Source organism: Hipposideros armiger, unplaced genomic scaffold (assembly GCF_001890085.2).
Source record: "Hipposideros armiger isolate ML-2016 unplaced genomic scaffold, ASM189008v1 scaffold_24, whole genome shotgun sequence".
NCBI classification, from domain to species: Eukaryota; Metazoa; Chordata; class Mammalia; order Chiroptera; family Hipposideridae; genus Hipposideros; species Hipposideros armiger.
This window is the reverse complement of record NW_017731374.1, coordinates 894,168-900,340: the sequence shown is the minus strand read 5'-3', so window position 1 is coordinate 900,340 and position 6,173 is coordinate 894,168. Positions and strand designations below refer to the sequence as shown.

The window sequence follows — 6,173 nt, the reverse complement described above, 5'->3', positions numbered from 1 at the left end:
ACTCTAGAACTTTACACATTATACCACCAGTAAAATATATTAAAATTTTTCTGCACTCATCCATCTGTTCAAAGATATGAAAAAAAAATCCCCCTCTTTCTGTTTCCAATTCAATCTCTGTTTCTCTCTCAAGCTTTGTCCCTTTCTCCGTGTCCCTTGCTCCTCCATTCTCCTTTTCCCAGTCAAGATGATGCTCCTCTTCCTATTCTGGGAATATTCCTCCTACTCCCCAACCCAGAGCAGGGTTCTGGTGAATAAAGTTGTCTGTCTCCTTACAGATATTTGCTTCAGTACTCCTTTTTGAAAACCCAGTGAGGCCCTAACTCCATCTTTTTTGAGATCTATTTCTTCAAAGCTATCCCAACACTGGAAACTTTTATGGAGAAAAGAGTTTCCAAAGGGAAGCAATCCATGTAACCCGAAATGGCCTTTCGCAAGTGACAATTGCTTCATCAAAGATCAGCTGTTGACCAACTTGGACCAGGCAAGGCTGTGCAAAGTCCTCACCGCTGGCCAGAACGTCCAGAACCAGATTGTCCTAAGATACTGTGTATGGTGCTGCTTAAGACTTTGTGGTTGCAACTGCCTTCTCCACAGTGCTGCTCTTAAGCAATAGTCAAGTGAGGGGCGTGGTGGGAAGGGCAGTTCTGGCTCAAGGATACTGATTGTCTATTGAAAGTCATCCATTTTTTTTCTTTGGAGCCAAAGATTATTTCTAAAATGCTAGCAGGTTGCAAAGGCTAAATTCAGAATGAATAACACAGGCTCATACAGGTTTTCAGAGAATACTCAGGGCGATTTTCTGTCAACTTGTTGAATTTGGGATATTCCAATGATATTACAAGTGGGAAATACATACATTTATAAAAATAGTTTGACAATATCTACTAAGAGTCTTAAAATGATTAATTTCATTTCTGTGTCTATCCAATGAAATAAGCCTAAGTAAGAAATAAAATCTTTATGCATAAAAATGCCCATTGCAGTGTTCTTTATAACGGAGATCAATTGGTAAAAGCATCAAGGGGTATTCTGTTGAGAAAAATATTATGCAAATCATGATAGCCATGCTCAGTAGATAACTAAGCAGACATTAACCTGGTACTGGTTATGCCCATGTTATAATGTTCGATGTAAGACATACATTGGAAAGTAAGACCTAAAGTTATATATCCAGTATGATGACAACTTTATAAAAGACATATAAAACTACATATATATTTTAAAAAGCAAAACAAGAAAACAAACTGTCAGTTGTAGTTGACTTGGGATGCTGGAACTATGGGTTTTCTTCCATCTTCTTTCTACTTTTATTACATTTAATATTTTTCTATAAAGCCATGAACTTCTTTTATAATAATAATAATAATATAATAATAATAATAATAATAATAATAATAATAATTGCAAAGGTTGGTAAAATATTTTGATACAGTTCCAAATGGAACAGTGGCCTTGGGCACTGAAACCTATTGCTCTAAACTAAATTTACTTTTTTTTTTGGTTTCACTCCCCTTGTAATGACACCTCACAATGCAATTTCCAGCATCATCAGCTGTGAGATTGTTGTAATCTCAAGGAATGCATACTGGTCTTAACAACCATGGCAACAGACTTAGAAAAAAGTTTAATGGCATGTGTCTTATTAAGAATCTACCACAACTCAGTTCAATTTGAACCTCACTCTCCTGGTTGATGATGGAGTTCTGTTGCTAATTCTCTGGCAGATGCACTATGGTGCCTCTGGAAGAGAATTGCCACTTACTCCTTGTATGACCTTTAGCTGCTACCTATTTCCTTGAACCTCAGTTTAACTCTCTTTAAAACAAGGATTGTGATACCTATATCAGAGAGCTATTGACTAGAGCCTGTGGGACAATTAATACAGAAAAGCACCAAGCAAACATTGGGGAAAGTAGTTCAATATGTACGGAAATCACCTGACTTGGTGTTGAGCAAAACCGACTTTTCCTGGCTCAGCCAGTTCCTATTATGTCCTAGGCCTTCAGAAGATGGCCAGCCACAACTGATCCTCACTGTTTCATTTGTAAAATGATAATGGTACTCACCTTGAAGTTATGATAAGGATTGGAAATAACATTGGTTTAAAAATGCCTCATACGAAGCCTTTAGAATTAGTAACCACTATTTTTAAGTATTTATCGAAAGCAACTTGACCTATATTCCCTGAATATGCTCCAACCCTTGGCATTCATTATATTTGAATAATCAAGAACTCCTGATGACAGGTTACGAGCACTGCTAACAATATTTCCGGGTTCCAGTCTAATGGATTCTGAAGCGCATGCTCAGCTAACATCATTTTCCTTTTGGAGAACTTGCAGTTCGCATTGCTAAATTTGTTGAGTAGAGTTTTAATGTGACTCTCTGCAGATTGATTGGTTTTGCTATATCTGAAATTAACTATAGCGATTCTGGGGTGGGTACTTTCCTTGCTCTGATAAGTTAGTTATTAAGAGAGTTTTGTCTGTGCTTTGTAGAAAGTACTTCTTGTGGAAGCTCTTTCCTTGGTTTTTGAAAGACTTACTCATGCAGCCTTGTTGATAATGTAGAGACTTTCCCTGGGCCGTTAAAAATGACCATGCTGTTCCAATTCCATGAAACTTACAGGAGTTGGTTCATTGTGGTCTTTCCAAACAGGATAATCTTGAATTACATATATTAATAAATTCCCAAATCCGTAGTCTCCAGGCAAAAGGGATACCTCTGTGATGCAAATAGCTATGCCCTCAGCAGGATGTTAACTGTATTTGTAAACCGTCAATCTCTAAACAATGCTTTAATCATTTGGTCATTAATTTTGTATCCTCGCTTTAGGTAAAGCAGAATCTATGAGAATTCTTACCTCTGGAAGTTGTCTCATCTGGTTGTTTGAGGATTGAATGAAACCATCCTAGCACATGAGCTCTGTGAAGGATGATTACAAGAACTCTTTAGTATAGTCCAGGTAACCATTTAAGCACAGAATGTTCTCTGTTTCAGGGTGATGTCAGGATTCATTTGCTTACTGGGAGAAGCTTAAAATGGATTTGCAATGCATCTTGTTCAGTTCTTTCCATTTTAATAAGAACTTATCTTGTTATTAGAATGGAAGGATTTGAAACCATAGAAAGAATCTCGGACCATGATTCCAACACTGAAACCCATTACATGTGAGAACTACATAACTACATAATTGCACCCCTGCCTGTAACACACACAAAGACACCTCCAAACAGCAATAATAGTAGAAAAATTTAAGCATTTTCCTCTACGGTTTTCCCCGCCTTATCTAACATATACCAGAACAGTCAATGAATTCTGGATGCCTTGTTGGCTTCCAAACAGGAGTTTTTGTCCAACTAGAAGCAAATGTTCTATTTTGACATTTCGATGGAAAGTGATTGGTATGAAAGTTTATGCAAAGGAAGAATGGTATCAAACTCCTTGATGAACAATGAAGGGCTCCTCAAATGTTTCTCAGGTGGCAGAGAACAAGATGGCCATGGAGCTCATTTCAGAACACTATGCAATAATTATTTATTTATTTCCATTATACACTTTAGGAATAACTCTACCATCAGGAACACTGATGACAAAATAATAATAATTGTAATAATGATAATAATAATAATAATAATAATAATAATAATAGTACTAGCTAACATTTATTGATAAATTAATTAGTGCCTGACACATATTAAGTTCTCAATAAAAGTTAGTCATTATTATTATATTATTCTATTGCCATCAAACTTCCTGATGTTAGGATTGTTCCTAATGCATATAATCTAATATACTCATTGAATCCTCACATTAATCTTGTGAAATGATGTTATAAGTATCTTAATTTTACAGGTGAAGAAACTGAGGAGGTACCAAGAGGTTAAATAACTTGCCCAAGGAAGAACACACAGTTTCTAAATGGCGAGGCAGAGATATGAACCTAGGCAGAATGGCTCCAAAGCCTGAGTTGCTACATCCATGAGTATTCCTGCATGATAGTACAACAAACAAATAAACCAGGAGAAACTAACAGCATGGAATGTTATTTATTTTTCCCATTAATACATACTTGCAATTTGTTAACTGTTTTGTTGTCCATGAGTGGAAAATTGAATAAAAGAATTTTAAAATTTAGAGAAGAAAAACTCAAAATTGAATGAAACAATTTCTAGTAATATTTTTCCTCAACAATTAGAAAAAGACCAGATTTTAGATGCAGAACCCATCAGTGTAATTCATGATAAACTCTTGTTTTGTGGGATCACTATTTGAGAACTACCAAGATATCAGACAGAGTCTTGGGCTTGAGGTAAAAACACGTGGCTTGATACATCTTTTACTGTGTTTGATTGCTAGCTAACTCTAGGCATGTGGACCGGAAAGAGGTTGGGAATGGGATGAAATGTCACTAGCACACACCAAGATATCCCCCAAGCTTGTCTTGACTTACATTCTATTACATATGCTTTATCTACTGCCGAGATTAAACCTTTCCATCTTGTGTATCTATCCAACCCTGCATATCCATTTAGTCCTTTCTCAAATCCCAGTTTCCCCAGGCAACCTTGCCTGACCCCATTAGCTCTTCACTTCACAAATGCGGCTATGCAGATAACAACTTGAGAGATTTCCAGGATATTTTATGGATAATTATCATGGATCTTCAACTCTAAGGTAAACATATTGAGGCCAGGGGCTGGCTCTTTTTCATCTCTTACTGTGCTTGGCACAGGTCTCAAGACATGTCTGATGGTGGATTATGGTATTGAGTGAGAGAATTGAATAAGCATTGCCTTAAAGCTGATCTTGGGGTGGCCAGGTGGCTCAGTTGATTAGAATGCATGCTCTGAACAACAAGGTTGCCGGTTCGATTCCCACATGAGCCAGTGAGCTGCACCCTCCACAACTAGACTGAAGACAACAACTTGAGCTGCGCTGCTGCTGAGCTGCCAGTGGGCGGCCGGATGGCTCAGTTGATTAGAGTGTGAGTTCTTAACAATAAGGTTGCTGGTTCAATTCCCACATGGGATGGTGGGCTGCGCTCCCTGCAACTAGACTGAAAACAGCGACTGGACTTGGAGCTGAGCTGCACCCTCCACAACTAGATTGAAGGACGACTTGACTTGGAGCTGATGGGTCCTGGAAAAAACAGTTACCAAAAAAAAAAAAAAAAGCTGGTTCTACATTGGAGTCTGAAAAGGCTATCCATAACATCAAGGAAGATAGAAAAGATACATTTTGAAAGTTTGTATAACAGAAGATGTGCTTTAAAAAATAACCAAAATGGACTGTTAAAAAGAGGGTAGATTTTGTTAAATGGATGGCTGCGAGCCTTACTGAGTTTGACTATGTAGGTTGGGAATTAAGAACTAGAGACAGCTGACTTGTTCTGAATGGTAGAGGGACAGGAATTTGGAGTTCCAGGGCGAAACCCAGGAGGGAAATAGGAGGAGCAAAAGCAAAAAGGAGCCAGGAGCAGGGGAGAATTCAGGTGTCTTGTAGGGCATGAGTCACAGAAGGAACTCTCCCTAGGGGTGGAGAGTTCTGAAAGGACTCTCAAAGACTAGAAATGTCTAATATATTGTCTATTGTTTGGTCTAAGATATGCTGTCAGATCCCTTAACCCAATGCTGGTGTGTTTGTTTGTGTGTGTGTGTGTGTGTGTGTGTGTGTGTGTGTGTGTGTGTGTGTGTGCGCGCATCTGCGCGCACTGTTTTTGTCATTGTTGATTGGTTGGTTTTGTTTTCTTTTAGAAATTGGCAGAGGTGCTCAGTTTAACCTCTGGTTTCACATTTTATAAATGTGGAATAATGAATCAGGATTCCAGGAAGCAGACCAAGGCTTGGGCTCATAAGCCCTCTGGGAATTTGCAAAATTCTTGGAGAAGGATTTGACTTTACACAAATCATTGAGATGGGATTCAAGTCAAATGTCTAGATCTTGAGTGTCAAGTCTCAGGTGATACATATCTGAGTTACATTAAGCAAGACTACATATTGTCCTAGAACCAATAGGAGAGGTCAGCAGGTACAGCAAAAGACAGGCCAAACTTGAAATAAGAGGAACTGGTTTGCATTTTTGACTCTACAATCTACTGTTGGGAACCTCAGTTTTGTTTTGTTTTTTTGTCTGTTTTGTTTTTTTTAAGATTTTTATTGGGGGGTTGG

At 38.0% G+C, this 6,173-nt stretch overlaps 1 long non-coding RNA gene across 2 annotated transcripts in view; it reads left to right on the top strand.

Annotated features, from left to right (window-relative positions):
- Window positions 1-6,173, top strand: part of LOC109379305 (uncharacterized) — a 23,680-nt gene that overhangs the window by 5,546 nt on the left and 11,961 nt on the right. The window contains exons 2-3 of one of the 2 annotated variants that reach the window (XR_002123175.1): window positions 2,839-2,968; window positions 3,859-4,054. This is a non-coding gene — a long non-coding RNA (uncharacterized LOC109379305). Of the gene's footprint in view, window positions 1-2,838; window positions 2,969-3,858; window positions 4,055-6,173 lie in introns of those variants that run through there. The other variant, XR_002123174.1, reaches the window with a different exon arrangement.